The 16,243-nt window shown below is 54.6% G+C and overlaps 1 long non-coding RNA gene across 1 annotated transcript; it reads right to left on the reverse strand.

Moving 5' to 3' along the window:
- Positions 1–14,178: 14,178 nt before the first annotated feature.
- Positions 14,179–16,215, reverse strand: LOC133769106 (uncharacterized). Its single transcript, XR_009867102.1, has 2 exons — positions 15,221–16,215; positions 14,179–14,626 (listed from the first exon to the last, which is right to left on the reverse strand). It is a non-coding gene; the product is annotated as an uncharacterized LOC133769106 (long non-coding RNA).
- Between the last annotated feature and the right edge of the window lie 28 nt (positions 16,216–16,243).

The following is a 16,243-nucleotide window of genomic DNA, read 5'->3' on the forward strand; positions in this document are numbered from 1 at the left end:
TGAGGGCGGCCAGAGGAGGAAGTGCCTTTGTGCCTTTGAACTTGAATAACCTTCCTAGAGCCTGGCTGGGCGGTGGCTTCATCTCATTCCTCCCACTGAAGTGAAACCTCTGTCTTTGTATCATTTTTGTCTCTTCCAGGGTGCCCAGCGAGCTCTACGTGCAGCTGTGGACCACTGACTTAACTCTTGGGCCTCAGTTTCCCCAACTGTGAAATGAACACCATCAAAGCGTGGCTGTGAGGATCCAATGAGTTCATTCACTGAGACGGCTTAATGCGTGCTTGGCGTTTGGTGGGGCTCAGAAAAATGTTGGCTACAATCGTTAGCATTATCAACCATTGGTAGCTTTTTTTTGTGAAGATTTATTTTATTTATGTGAAAGACAGAGAGAGAGAGAGAGAGAGAGAGAGAGAGAGAGAGAGAGGTCTTCCATCTGCTGGGTCACTCTCCAAATGGCCAAAGCCAGGAATCTGGGCTTCCCATGCGGGGACAGTGAGATTCGAACTGGCGCTCCAGCATGGGACACTGGCCGTGCCGCAACCCTCCCCCGCCCCACGGTGAGCGGCTTTTTGTTTTACTGAGAAGAAACTCTGCCTCCATGCCTTGGTTTCCAGGCATGTTTTAGGGCCCCCTGGTCCCTGTCACAGAGGTTCAACCCTGCCCCCAAACCATGAAAGTCATTATCAACAATGTCTAAAGGAAACACAGACTATGTAGAGCTTACCAATTGCAGAAGAAACCATTTCTTTCTAAGGCTCAGTGTTCATATCTGTAAAATGGGGATGGTGTGGTACCTGCCTACCTCCCTGGGCAGTGATGAGGGTTTGATGTGACTCAAGTATATGTAGTGTAGCACCTAGCATACGGCACACCAAAGGGCTGCAGAAATTCCTATGAGCTGGTTGTTTAACAGGAAGTGCTTGGGGCCTGCGCTGTGGCACAGCCAGTTAAGCTGCCGCCTGCAACACTGGCATCCCATATTGGAGCACTGGCTGCTCCACTTCTGACCCAGCTCCCTGTTCACGTATGTGGGAAAGCAATGAAAATGACCCCAGCACTTGGGCCCCTGCACCCACATGGGAGGCCTGGATGGATTCTCTGGCTTTGGACCAACCCAGCCCTGGTCACACTTTTTTTTTTTTAAATAGGATTTATTTGTTTATTTGAAAGGCAGAGTTCCAGAGAGAAACAGATAGATCTTCTATCTGCTGCTTTACTTGTCAAATGGCCACAATGGCTAGGGCTGGGCCTGGCAGAAGCCAGGAGCCCAGAGCCCCATCCAAGCACTTGGGCCGTCTTCTGCTTCCCAGGCAGAGTAGCAAGGAGCTGGATGGGAAGTAGAGCAGCTGGGTCTCAAACCGGTGCTCATATGGGATCTCTTTGTAGGCTGTGGCTTAACCCACTGCACACAATGTTGGTCCCTTTGTATTTTATTAGTTTAAATATTCATTTATTTGAAAGGCAGAGTTACAGAGAAGGGGGAGAGAGAACCATCTACTGCTTCATTGCGACCAGTTGGGGAGTGAACTAGTGGATGGACGATCTTGTCTATGGCGCCATCTCAGGCTCTGGCCTGTCGCCATTTTGTACAATAAGTTCCATTCTAAGCCCAGCCTGGCTCACTAGAAGTCAGGTGACCAAATGGCCCACCCTAAGGGGATTCGCTGCTCCCACTTCCTGACCTCTACAAAGCTCTGTAAGACCTGTTCTCTCAGCACAGGCCGCTGTGCTCTCCTGCACAGGGAGGCAGCCTGTCCAGTTTCCCCCACTCAACAGTAAAGCCTTCCTTTAACTATGGCGTTTGGTGTATTTTATGGTTCCCTTTCTTTATTTTTTTAAAAAAGATTTATTTTTATTTATTTGAAAGAGTTACAGAGAGAGGCAGAGGAGAGAGGTCCTCCATCCGCTGGTTCACTCCCCAGATGGCCGCAACGGCCAGAGCTGCACCAATCTGAAGCCAGGAGCTTCCACTGGATCTTCCCATGCAGGAAGGGCTTTTTCTTTCTTTTTTTTTTTTTTTTTTAAGATTTACTTTATTTGTGTGAAAGACAGACTGAAAGAGAGAGAGATATATCTTCTATCTACTGGTTCACTCTCCAAATGGCCAAAGCAGAGAGCTGGATCGGAAGTGGAGCAGCAGGACTTGAACCAGCGCCTATATGGGATGCCCACACTGCAGGTAGCAGCTTTACCGGCTTTGCTATAGCACTGACCCCATATGGCTGCCTTTCAATCCTCTGTTTCTCCCTCCTCTCTATAACTCTGCTTCTCAAATGAATATGTACATCTGAAAAGGAAGGAAGAGAGGAAGGAAGGAAGTCAACTTAAACCTCGCAGCATCCTGTGAGACAAATATCACCCCCATTTTACAGAGGAACAAACAAGGCCCAGAGAAGTTAAATAATGAGCTCAAGTCAGTCTGGTTCCAGATCCCATGTTTTAACTACTGCATCTGTTTCGTTTTGTTTTCTATCATCCCATTTAGTCATAGAAATCTCTTGAGACCCCTACTGTTGCCCAACAGACTGGGAAACCGAGGCACAGCAGGAGGAAGTAACGTCCAAGTGGGTGAACACAGGTTCCAGGATTTCTGCCCAAGAGGTCATCAGGCATAGTCTGGCCGCCCTCACACACCACACACACACACACACACACACACACACACACACACACGCCGTCTCCAGTTGTGTTTTCTTTGGAACCCTGCATGGCTTGGAGAAGCTGCGTCAGCCCACCTCCTCTGCTGACCCAAGGCCCACGCAGCTCCCCCTGGGGAAGCGGCCCCCTCCTCGTGTAGCCTGATGTGTCAGCAGTGTGGCTCCTGTGCCCGTGCCGGGGAACGAGTGCCGGGAGACACAGTAGGAACAAGCGGTGGAGGTGGGAGGGGCAGATGTCAGAGCAGCAAGGGCTGGTGACATCGCCCCAAACAGGCAAATGGCCATCTGCTTCCAGGATGCAGCTGGACAAAATCGTCCCCATGGAGTTGGCCCCTTACCAGCCGGGGAGAGGGAAAACACAGCCCTGGGACTTCAGCGTTCAGCCAGGACGGAGCTGGTGGCTGACCGCCTGCCTTCCAGAGCTTGGAGGCCTGGTCCGCAGTGATGTCCGTTTCCTTCCCGTTTCTTCCTTGCAGATCGGTCCCTTTCTCGGGGAAGGAGCTGGTCCCAGGAGGCCCTTCCAGGTCGGAACCCCAGGGTGCTAAGGTTTGCTACCAGGTGGTGCTTTTCCAGGGCCCCAAATCATTTGCAGCGTCATCTGATGCCTCCCCATCTCTGCGCTGGTGTCTCCCCCTCTGAATTCCCCCTCCTCCCCCTCCTCCCCCTCCTCCTCTCCCTTCCCCCCTTCTCCCTGCTCCTCTTCTCCCTCCTTCCCCCTCCTCTTCCCCCTCCTCTTCTCCCTCCTCCTCCTCCCCCTCTTCCTCCTCTCCCTCCCCTCCCCCCCCCTCCATGTTCCAGCTTCCTTTCCGGTTTCTACACCTCTTTCAGCCTGCTGGTTGACTGACTCATGGGCGCCCCCTTCCCTGTGGTCCCCTGAGCCTCATAACCCTCTGTGTTTTCGTTATACTCGCCAGAGCTTTCCAGCTTCCACTGTTTTGGGGGAGCTGGGTGGAGGCAGTGGCGTCCAGACGGTTGGATTTCCTAAGCCAGTAGTGTCATTTCAAAGTGACTGAAGGAAGGGGCAACAAGAGACAGGGACTTTTTCTTTTGACGATGAGAGGCCGCCATCTTCAGCCGGAGAGAGATTTCCTATCCACTAGTTCACCCAAATGCCAGCAACTGCCTGGTTTGGGCCAGCCTGAAGCCTGGAGCCCAGAGCTCACTCCAGGTCTTCCTCCCGCTGGGTGACAGGGGCCTGAGGACTTGAGCCACGACCTGCTGCCTTCAGCGTGTGCATTGGCAGGAAGCTGGACTAGAAAGCGGAGCCCAGAAACTCTCCTATGGGATGCAGGTGTTGCGCCTGCCCCATAAACAATGGGTGAATTCAAGAATGGTGGTCATGCACCGGGCGTCGTGGGGCAGCTGGAGTGCCTGGTGGCACCTGGCCACTCTTCTTCCCATCCGGCTTCCTGCCAATGCATCTGAGAGGCAGCAGGCAATGGCTCAAGTGTCTGGGTCCCTGTCACTCACGTGGGAAACCTGGATAGAGTTCCAGGCTCCTGGCTTTAGTCTGGCCCAGCTCAGGCTGTTGTGGGCATTTGGGGAGTGAGCCAGCAGATGGAAAAATCTCTCTCTCTGTAACTCTGCTTTTCAAATAAATAAATAAGTCTTTAAAAAGGAAAAAGAATGGGTGGCCATTACGGTTTGCAGACCCTTCAGAAGGAGGGCGGATTGGGTGGCCCTGGCCTAGTGCCCGGCTGAGCCTCTAAGCTGTCTTTGCTTCCTGCTGCTACCAATCATCTTGCATTTCTCCTGGGTTATCTGGAGCCAGTCTGCAGCCAAGAATGTCCTATTTTTCTAATCTCTTCGGAGGCCTGGATCCCTGAGGTTATGGGAGGCGTTTCTCAGGCTCTCAGCTGGCCGAACAGAAATCAAGGCCACGGCCAGGCCCCTTCCCTCTCCTTCCCACAGGCGGCTCCGTCCTGGGACTGAGCTCCTGAGCGCGTGACCGTGACTTCTCGGCAGGCACGGGGTTGGGGGATGTCTGCCTCCCACCCCCGAGCCTGTGGGTTTCTGGGTATGTGAGAGGCCACTGGCCAGCGTGAGGTCCTTCCCGGGGCCCCGCAGAGCAGGCCTGAAGTCAGGTCTCCAGTTCTCAACCCTTCTGCACAGAAGCAGCTTTTAAAGTAGGGATATCTTTGTTTTGTTTTATTCTGAATACCTACGCCTGGGTCCCAACCCCAAGGTTGATTGGTTTGGGATGGAGCCAGGCGTCGGTGGTGTTTTTTGTTTTGTTTTGTTTTCTTAAAGTTCTGCAGAAGGATTAAAAAAAGAAGAATACGGGGCCGGTGTTGTGGCTCAGCCAGTCAGGTGGCCTCTTGCAAGGCCAGCATCGCACGTGAGCACCTGGTCAAGTCCCAGCCATTCTTCTTCCCATCCAGCTCCCTGCTAATGCGCTGGGGAAGCAGCAGATGATGGCCCGAGGGCTTGGGCCCCTGCCACTCACACGGGAGACCCGGGTGGATTTACAGCCTCCTGGCCTCGGCCATTGTGGCAATTTGGGAAGTGAACCAGAGGATGGAAGATCTCTCTCAGTCTCTGTAACTCTGCCTTTCAAATAGATACATCAATCTTAAAAAAAAAAAAAAAAGAAAGAAAAAGAAAAGAAATAATAATGAGTGTTGGCAAGGACACAGAGACACTAGAACTTTCATACGTCACTGGTGGGAGTGTAAAAAGTCAGAGCTACCTTAGACAACAACCTGTCAATGTCGCTTGGTGCAGCGGTTAAGCCCCCACTTGGGACTCCTGCCTCCATGCTGGAGTGCCTGGGTTCAGGTCCTACTTCTGCTCTCCATTCCACCTTCCTATTAATGCACATTTTAAAAAGATGTATTTATATATTTGACAGACGGAGTTACAGAGGGAGAGAATGAGAGAAAGAGATCCACTCCCCCAAAGGCTGCAACGGCTAGGGCTGGGCCAGGCTGAAGCCAGGAGTCAGGAGCTTCCTCCAATCTCCCACATGGGTGGCAGAAGCCCAAGGACTTGGGCTCTTTCTGCTCTTGCCCAGGCACGTCAGCAGGGAGCTGGATCGGAAGTGGAGCAGCTGGGACGTGAACCAACACTCATACGGGATGCCGGCCCCGCAGGCAGAGGTTTAACCCACTGTGCCACAGTGTCGGCCCCTTAATGCACGTCTTAGGAGGCATAGGTGATGGCTCATGAACTTGGAAGACTCGGGTGGAGCGCCAGGTCCTGGCTTTGGCCTGGCCCAGCCCTGGCTGTTGCAGGCATTTGGGGAGTGAACCAGTGGGTGAAGATCTCCGTCTGCATGTCTCTTCCTCTCTGCCTTTCAAATAAACTAAAATAAAGAAAAATATTTGAAGTTAAACATAAATGTATCACACAGCAATTCCACTCTACTCATCAAAAGGGAAGAATGTGTGTTCACCCAGACACGTGGCTCTGGACGTTCATAGCAGCACCACTCACAATGGCCAGGAAGTCGATGCCATCCAAATGTCTACCAGTTGGCAAGCAGGGGAACACAGTGTGAATGTGGTCTGTCCGTGCAACGGAGCCCTCTAATCAGCAATGGATACCTACACGGTGGCACCTCGGGAACACGGCGCAGAGCGGGGGACGCAAGCTATCCCACGTGCTGTGTGACTCCACTTACGTGAGATGTCTGGGCAAGGCCAATCTCTAGCAACAGAAAGCAGATCGGTGAGCCCGGGGGTGCAGACACAAGAGAGCTTTGTAGGGTGACGGAACTGTTCTAAAATTGAATTGTGGGCCGGCGCCGCGGCTCACTAGGCTAATCCTCCGCCTTGCGGCGCCGGCACACCGGGTTCTAGTCCCGGTCGGGGCACCGATCCTGTCCCGGTTGCCCCTCTTCCAGGCCAGCTCTCTGCTGTGGCCTGGGAGTGCAGTGGAGGATGGCCCAAGTTCTTGGGCCCTGCACCCCATGGGAGACCAGGAGAAGCACCTGGCTCCTGCCATCGGATCAGCGCGGTGCGCTGGCCGCAGCGCGCCTACCGCGGCAGCCATTGGAGGGTGAACCAACGGCAAAAGGAAGACCTTTCTCTCTGTCTCTCTCTCTCACTGTCCACTCTGCCTGTCAAAAATTTAAAAAAAAAAAAATTGAATTGTGGCCATGGTTTGTAACTCTGTAAATTTACTAAGAATCACTGATTTGTGTACGTGAGACAGGCGAACCTCATGCCGTGTAAGTTACACCACAACAAAGCCGTCACAAGCACCCTTCCCAGACAGGGCTGAGGGACCCAGGCCCAGTTGGGTGCCTTCCCCTCCCTCCTTTCTAGGTCAGAAGTTCTGATCTCAGACTTCCGGCTCCCGGGAAGCCGCCAGCTGGCACCCTGAGGCGGATGCTACTGCTGCTGTTGCTGCTTCTCCCTTTTTTTTTTTTTTTCTTTTTGAGAAGTCTGGAATTTAGTTCTGCAAACTCAGCTCATCTGGATGTAGACAGCCTGGCCCTTGGCCATTCTGTCTGAAGTACAAAAATGGGCACAGCTGTGAGAGACCCAGATGGAGTTCTGGGCTCTTGACCTTGACCTGGCCCAGCACTGGTTGGCATGGCCATTTGGAGAGTGAACCAAAGATGGGAGATCTCTTTGTCTCTGTTTCTCTTTGTCACCCTTCCTTTCAGATAGATGGCAATAAAATAACATTGACATTTGAAATGGGCACAGCAGGGGCCAGCGTTGTGGCACAGCAGGTCACTCTGCCACCTGAAACACCGCGTTCTGTAGTGCAGCGCCAGTTCAAGTCCTGGCTGCTCTGCCTCTGACCCAGCCCCCTGCTCGTGTCCCTGGGGAAAGCAGCAGGAGATGGCCCTGGTGCTTGGGCCCCTGCCACCCACAAGACAGGACTGGATGGACTTCCAGGCTCTTGGCTTCAGCCTAATCCATCCTTGGCCTGCCCTTGTGGCCGTCTGGGGACTGAACCAGCAGATTGAAGAGCTCTCTCTCCCGACTCTGTCTCTATCACTTTGCTTTTCAAATAGATAAATAAATCCTTTTTTTCTTTTAAGATTTATTTATCTTTTTTTTTTTTTTTGGACAGGCAGAGTTAGTGAGAGAGAGAGAGAGACAGAGAGACAGAGAGAGAAAGGTCTTCCTTCCATTAGTTCACCCCCCAAATGGTCGCTACGGCTGGCGCTGCGCCGATCCGAAGCCAGGAGCCAGGTGCTTCCTCCTGGTCTCCCATGCGAGTGCAGGGCTCAAGCACTTGGGCCATCCTCCACTGCCTTCCCGGGCCACAGCAGAGAGCTGGACTGGAAGAGGAGCAACTGGGACAGAACCGGCGCCCCAACTGGGACTAGAACCCGGGGTACCAGCACTGCAGGCAGAGGATTAGCCTAGTGAGCCGCGGCGCTGGGCTATTTATCTATTTGAAAATCCAGGGGCCGGCACTGTGGCACAGTGGGTTAAAGCCCTGGCCTGAAATGCCAGCATCCCATATGGGTGCCGGTTCTAGTCCCAGCTGCTCCTCTTCTGATCCAGCTATCTGCTATGGCCTGGGAAAGCAGTAGAAGATGGTCCAAGTCCTTGGGCCCCTGCACCCACGTGGGAGACCCAGAAGAAGCTCCTGGCTCCTGGCTTCGCATCAGCACAGCTCCAGCCTTTGTGGCCATCTGGGGAGTGTACCAGCAGATAGAAGATCTCTCTTTCTCTCTGTCTCTACCTCTCTCTATAACTCAGTTTCTCTAATAAATAAAATAAATCTTTAAAAATAAAAAGATAGACTTTCCCTTAAAAAAAAAAAAAAAGAATGTTCAAGTTACACAGAGAGAAGGAGAGGCAGAGAGAGAGAGAGAGAGAGAGAGAGGTCTTCCATCCACTGGTTCACTCCTCAGTTAGCCATAACAGCTGGAGCTGTGCCAATCTGAAGCCAGGAGCTTCTTCTGGGTCTCCCACGTGGGTGCAGGGGCCCAAGCACTTGGGCCATCTTCCACTGCTTTCCCAGGCCATAGCAGAGAGCTGGATTGGAAGAGGAGCAGCTGGGACTTGAATCAGCGCCCATATAGGATGCCAACTCTGCAGGTAGTGGCTTTACCAGTTATGCCACGGTGCTGGCTCCAATAAATAAACCTTAAAATCAAATAAAAAAGGTGGAGGGGACTACCACAGGTGCCCTCTCACCCTCCTACCCTGATATCACCAACCACTACCTGGGGTGCTGAAACCCAACCCAGGACCAGGACTGGATCTGAGTCCCAAGGTCATCACAAGACCTGAACTTGCCTTGTTTCACAGCAGAGCTCTGGTCGACCCGTTATCCAAACACACCAGGCTTTTCCATGCCTCTGGGCCTGGCACAGGCTGCACCATTTCGCTTCCCTTGTCTGCCTTGAAAATCCTATTCTTCCTACCAGATTCAGTCCATTGCTCTCTCCTTTGTGTACCCACCCTACCCCACGATCCCATTAAAGCCCATCCCTTCCTGTGGCAGAGGGTTTGGTTATGGGTCTGCCTCCCGCACTGCTTTGGGGGTGCCCTAAAGACAAAACCTGTCTCATCTATCGCTTGTTCTCAAGGTTCTAGGATAGGCCTCAGCACGCGTCAGGTGGGGGAGGGCACCTGGCTTAAGACGCCTGCACTCCAGACGGGGCCCTGGGTGTGAGTCCGCTCTGCTTCTGATCCAGCTCCCTGCTCATGCGCACCCTGGAGGCAGCAGGGGACGGCTCCCGTACCTGAGTCTCCGCCACCCACGTGGGCCAGCCAGACTGGATTCTTCCTGGCTTTCTCCTGGCTCTGGCCGGCATTTGGGAAGTGAACCAGTGGAAGGGAGATCTCCCTCTCTGTCCCCTTCTGTCTCCCTCTCTCTGCCTTTCCAGTGAACAAATACATAAAAAAGAAAAAGAAACGGAGGGGACATCATACCACATGAGAAACGTCCAGGGCCAGGAGACCAAAGGAGACGCCCCGGACTCCTCAGCTATTCTTGGTCTAAATGGCTCCTCTCATCTGCTCCCAGAACAGGCAGGGCCGCTCCCTGTGGGAACCACAGCGTGGTGTGGAAACCTCCCTTCCACAGCCTTCCTGGGGCCTGGCCTGTTTGCCTTGGGAAGGGCCCTCATGCAATTTAAACTGCAGAGTGGGGTCTGCAGCCCAGCTGGGCGGGGGCCTCCCTGCCTCTACTGCCAGGACCTCGGGGGACGAGATGTGCATGGTGGCAGAGGGCGAGGGCATTCAATAGATGGCCCTCCGAGACAGCAAGCTCCTGTTTCTGCTGGGGCATGGAGCCTGGGCCTCAGCCTGGCTTTAGACTGGGGTCCTCGGAGGCCTTGGCACAGATCCCAGCCAGGAACAGCTACATGACTCTTGGGGCTCAGCGCAGAAGGGAGATGTGGGGTCTTTGTTAAAAGTTTTTAGGGTTTTAGGGGCCAGTGATGTGGTACAGTTGGGCTAAGCCACCGCCTGTGACACAGTCATCCCATACAGAGTACAAGTTCAAGTCCCAGCTGCTCCACTTCCGATTCACCTCCCTGTTTAAGAGCCTGGGAAGGTACTTTTGCCACCCAATTGGGAGGCCCGGATAGATTTCCTGGCTCCTGGCTCTGGCCTGGCTCAGCCCCAACCATCATAGAGTTGGGGACGAACCAGTAGATGCAAACTCACTTGCCCTCTCTCTCTGCTTCTTCTGCCACTTTGCCTTTCAAACTAATAATTTTTTTTTTTTTTAAAATTACTAAGAATTTTGGGGCTGGCGCTGTGGCACTGTGTCACCATAGGTTAATCCTCTGTCTGCAGTGCCAGCATCCCATATGAGTGCCAGTTCGAGTCCTGGCTGCTCCTCTTCTGATCCAGCTCTCTGCTATGGCCTGGGAAAGCAGTAGAAGACGGCCTAAGTCCTTGGGCTCCTGCACCCACGTGGGAGACCCAGAAGAAGCTCCTGGCTCCTGGCTTCAGACCTGCTGAGCTCCAGCCATTGCGGCCATCTGGGGAGAGAACCAACAGAAGGAAGACCTCTCTCTCTGTCTCTCCCTCCCACTGTCTGTAACTCTACCTCTCAAATAAATAAATAAATAAATCTTTAAAAAATTACTAGGATTTTTTTTTCTTTTTTTTCTTTTTTTTTTTTTTTTCTGACAGGCAGAGTGGACAGTGAGAGAGAGAGACAGAGAGAAAGGTCTTCCTTTTGCCGTTGGTTCACCCTCCAATGGCCGCCGCGGTAGCGCGCTGCGGCCGGTGCACCGCACTGTTCCGATGGCAGGAGCCAGGTGCTGCTCCTGGTCTCCCATGGGGTGCAGGGCCCAAGAACTTGGGCCGTCCTCCACTGCACTCCCTGGCCACAGCAGAGAGCTGGCCTGGAAGAGGGGCAACCGGGACAGGATCGGTGCCCCGACCGGGACTAGAACCCGGTGTGGCGGCGCCGCAAGGCGGAGGATTAGCCTGTTGAGCCACGGCGCCGGCCTTTTTTTTTTTTTTTTGACAGGCAGAGTGGATAGTGAGAGAGAGACAGAGAGAAAGGTCTTCCTTTTTGCTGTTGGTTCACCCTCCAATGGCCGCTGCGGCCGGCTTATTGTGCTGATCCGAAGCCAGGAGCCAGGTGCTTCTCCTGGTCTCCCATGCGGGTGCAGGGCCCAAGGACTTGGGCCATCCTCCACTGCACTCCCTGGCCATAGCAGAGAGCTGGCCTGGAAGAGGGGCAACCGGGATAGAATCCGGCGCCCCGACCGGGACTAGAACCCGGTGTGCCGGCGCCGCAAGGTGGAGGATTAGCCTGTTAAACCATGGCGCCGGCCTAAAAAATTACTATGATTTTTAAGATTTCTGCTTTCAGCAGAAACATGAAAGCAAGCACAAGGCCTTTCTAACCCACGAAGCCAGCTAACAATCCCTGCTTATCCCAGCGACTCTCCCAGCCAGACCTGCCATCTGGCAAGGCTTTCTCATCCAGAGAAGTTGCTGGGGCACTTGACAGCCCAGGATCCTCACTCACCAGGCCATCCTCATCTTGCGAGTCGGGGACTCCAAGCCGCTGACAGATTCTGCCCCAGCAGGCAGCTCTTGCTTTCCTTGGCAACCCCGGAGGGCGCTGGCCTGCTGTTCCCACCACAGAACCCAGAGCCTGGAATAGAAACGGGGGTACCTAGAAGTCGCCCAGGGTCAGCAAATAATTACAGAGTGGTTCACATCACTGCACTTGGCAACGGGGCTGTGGGGGAACCAGCCCCGCGCCGGCCTGCAGCAGCCCGCAGCCTAGAGCGTGGGCACGGTAAGCACAGGCCACTGTGGGGAGGGAGTCAGGGAAGGCTGCCTGGTAGAGGTGATGTATAGGCTAAGAAGTGAAGGCTGGAGGCTGGCATCGTGGCGCAGCGGCCTAAGCCATCTCCCGCAACGCCGGCGTCCCATATGGGTGCTGGTTTGTGTCCCAGCTGCTCCACTTCTGAGCCAGCTTCCTGCTAACATCTGGGAAGTAGCAGATCGCCCAAGGGCTTGGGCTCCTGCACCCATGTTGGAGATGTGGATGCAGCTCCTGGCTCCCGGCTTTGGCCTGGCCCCAAAGCTGTTGCCACCATCTGGGGAGAGAACTAGCGGACGGAAGAGCGATCTCTTTTCTCTCTCCTTCTCTGAAACTCTGTTTCTCTATAACTCTGCCTTTCAAATAAATAAATCATTTCAAAATTTTTAAAAAGATTTGAAGGCTGAATTAGGCAAAGAGGGGAACAATAGCAACCACATACACAAAGGGCCAAGGGTCAAGAAAGAGGCTGGCACAGTTAAGGAAATTATTAGTTCAAACTGACTGGGAGCAGGTTGAGAAGCGACACTACTGTCAGGATCCTGAGTAAGATGCTGTATGTAAAGAGTGTGGCACAGGGGCCGGCGCTGTGGCGTAGTGGGTAAAGCCACCGCCTGCAGTGCCGGCATCCCATATGGGCACTGGTTCAAGTCCCGGCTGCTCTACTTCTGAGATAGCTCTCTGCTATGGCCTGGGAAAGCAGTACAAGATGGCCCAAGTCTTTGTGCCCCTGCACCTGCCTGGGAAACCCTAAAGAATCTCATGGCTCCTTGCTCCTGGCTTCAGAGCAGCCCAGCTCCGGCTGTTGCGACCAATTGGAGAGTGAACCAGTGCGTGGAAGACCTCTCTCTGTCTCTGCTTCTCTGTAACTCTGCCTTTCAAATCGATCAATCAATCTTAAAAAAAATGAGTGTGGCACATGGGAACCAGCAGGGCGCAGTGTGTTGAGCTGCTGCCTGGGACACTCATATTCCACATCGGAGCACTGGTTCCAATCACCGCTGCTCCACTTCCGATCCAGCTCCCTGCTGATCACCTGGGAGAGCAGTGGAAGATGGCCCGAGTGCTTGGGCTCCTGCACCCGCATGGAAGATGCAAAGAGGGAGCTCCAGGTTCCTGACTGGGCCTGGCCAAGCCTTGGTTGTTGCAAACACTTGGGGAGTGAACCAATGGATGGAAGCTATGTCATTCCACCTTTCAAATGAATAAACACTTAAAAGGATGGAGACCGTGGGGCTGCAGGCTGGATGATGGGCCAGAGGAGAAGCAAGGGTGGAGGGCAGAGGCCCGGTTGGAGACCGGAGTTACAGTGGACAGGGGGCCCGTATGTCCTCAACAACAGAATATACAGTGAGACAAAACACGGTGCTGGGGACAGCTCCCCACAGCTACATCTGACAACACTTACGAGTCTTGCAAGTGCAAGTTAAATACAAGAAGCTGGCACAAAATAGTGTATAACTCCATTTATGTAACGTTCAAGGAACAGGCAAAAGTAAACCCTAAGGATGCACGTGCAGGTGGCACCGTTATTAAAGCAAGGAAGCTGGGATCGCCTGCAGGGGGCGTGCGCTGGACTCGAGTACCTTGGCCAGGGTGATGCGGGCTCACCTGACCACTTGGTCATAAACTGTAACACTTTACACGCATGTTTTGTGTGCTTTCCTGTATGTGTACTTTTTAAAAAAAAAAAAACATTTTGTCTATTTGAAAGGCAGAGAGAGAGGGAGAGACGGGAGAGGGAGAGATAGAGAAAGAGAGAGAGAGATAGCTTCATCTGTTGGTTCACTCCCCAAACGGCTACAACGGCCAAAGCTGAGCCGATATGAAGCCAGGAACCAGGAGTTTCTTCCAGGTCTCCCACATGGGTGCAGGGGCCCAAGCACTCGGACCATCCTCTGCTGCCTTCCCAGACCATAGCAGAGAGCTGGATCAGAAGTGAAACAGCCAGGACTTGAACTGGCGCCCATACTGAACGCTGGCCCCGCAGGCTGCGGCTTTACCTGCTATGTCACGGCCCTGGTCCCGTATGTACGGTCCTTAATAAAATTGTTTTAAAAATAACGGGGCTTGAAGCTGGCGCAGCGGGTTTAACCGTAGCGTCCTTCTGGGCACCAGTTCAAGTCTCATCTGTTCCGCCTCACATCCAGCTCCCTAATGTGCCTGGGGAAGCAGCAGAAGACAGGCCAAGTCTGGGGCCCCTGCACCCTTGTGGGAGATCCAGATGGAGCTGCTGGCTCTGGGCTTCAGCCTGGCTCTGCCCTGGGTGTGGCGGGCAGCTGGGGAGTGAGCTAATGAAGGGAAGATGACATACATAAAAGTTCAAAGGTGAGGAGCAGTGTTGAACACCTGGCTAGAAAAACCTGCAAGATCCGGCCACGGAGACCCCCAGGGTCCCACGTGGAGGCAGACAAGTTTTCCTCCTTGTCCCGTTTCCTCTCTCTCCGAGAGAACAGGGTGTTTAATGGAACTGGCGCTGGGCACCCCGGGCACCAGCCGCAGTCCTGCTGCTGGATTGTGTATGTCTTCACCTGAGCCTTGCTCCCAGCGCGGCTCCCCGGGGCAGATCGGAGGCAGGAAATGCGTCTCACAGGGCTCCCTGGCAGAACAGGCATAGGCACGGGGCGGGCGGGCAGGGGGGCAGTTGGCACTCTGATGATCAATTTGAAAACAACAGGACAGGTAAGCATCCGTCACTGTGGGCGTTCACACGTCAGTGACTCAGGACGGGCTGGGAGTTGTGTCCCGTGGGTCTCCTGTGGGAGCGGTAAACATGATTGATGTCACCGGTACGTTTCTGAGTAGGCATTGCCGGTGTTTATCCCAGGCCCACGGGAACAACCAGGGCTGTCCCAGGTGAAGCTCCACAAGCGGGCTCCCTGGGTGGGCCTGAGGTATCTGGTTTAAAAAAAAAAAAAATTACTTCATTTTATTCGAAAGGCAGAGAGACAGAGGTCTTCTACCTGGGTTCACGCTCCAAATGCTTCCAACAGCTCAGGGCTGGGCCAGGAGCATGGGACTCCATTCGGGTCTCCCATGTGGGTGACAGGGACCCAAGCGCCCGCACCTGCTGCCTTCCAAGGTAGCACTTCAGCAGGAAGCTGGAATTGGAAATGGGAGGCAGGACTCGAACCCAGGCACTCCGATACAGGGTGGGGACATGCTCAGCAGCGACCCAGCGACCGTGCCGGCCCCGGGAACCCGGTTTCCAGGCCTCCCACCTGTGCCGTGAGCCCAGGGCGGGGCTTCCGCGGGGCTCAAGTGCGCCCGCACCACCAGCATTCGGCACTTAGGCACTGCCAGGCAGCGGGCGGAGATCTCTGGCAAAGATCACCTCCGCTAATTCGCACCAAAGCTTTCCGAGGCCGGCGGACGGCTCTTCCGCGGCGCAAGTTTCCAGAGGTGGACGCCTTCAAGGCCACAGGTGTAGGGTGGAGCGGCAGGGGCTGGAGACAGCTCTGGTTCTGTCACCGTCCATACCTCTGCCTCCGTGGCTGAGCACCCCCCCCCCCCGGGGCACCTGCAGCCTGCGACTCCACAGAGGCCATCCGACGGCAGGTGGGGCCTGTCCTCAGCAGGCACTGGGCGGTCAGAGGTGGGTGAAGCTACTCCCCTGCCTCCTACTGGCCCCTACCAAAGAATCCCTGCAGGGAGGCGGGCAAGTCGCACCCAGCCGCTGTCTCCGTCCAGGCCTAACCTCTGCACGGTCTCAGCGAGGCTCTGCGCTGTAATAATAGCTACAGATGGGTCAGTGTCCAAGTGCAAGGATGCACTTCGCTTAGAACGTCCCGTCTTCATCACACGCCCTCCCCCTCGCCCCAGCTATCTTGTTTCTCCTACGGGAGAGCATTTATTGCTTGTGCGGGATCATCCAGGGAGAAGGTTTGCTTTGCACGCAGCTTGGATATGGGGCGGAGCTGGAAGATACTGTGGCACCACGGAAGACAGGTCCGGACCCGCAGGAAGTAGCAAAGCCTCGCGGAAGCTAGGACCCAGGTCCCCGTTACGTCCAGGGCCCACGTCACCACGGCCCCACCCCCAAGCCGGCGGCGGAGCCCAAGCCCCTAGCCGATCCTGAGCTAGCCCCGCGCCTCCTAGTGCACCCACCCAGATGCTCCGGCCCGCGCAGGAGTGCTTTTGGGGGGGTTCCCTAAGACAGGCAGCGTGCCCGTTAGGTCGTTCTTTCCTTAGCGCACATCCCGGGCCCAGCAAAGCTGTCTCCCTGCCATCAGAGCCGTAGGGAACCGCAGGCAAAGAGAGGAAGGGGAGGGGATCGAAAGCAAGCAGGGCTTGGAAGCCAGCCGGTCCTGCCACACTCAAGATGGCGGCGCGGCCGCGGCGAGGTCCCTCAGAGGCGGTACCAGCGCATGCGC

The sequence above is a fragment of the Lepus europaeus genome, chromosome 10 (genome assembly GCF_033115175.1).
Source record: "Lepus europaeus isolate LE1 chromosome 10, mLepTim1.pri, whole genome shotgun sequence".
Lineage (NCBI taxonomy): Eukaryota > Metazoa > Chordata > Mammalia > Lagomorpha > Leporidae > Lepus > Lepus europaeus.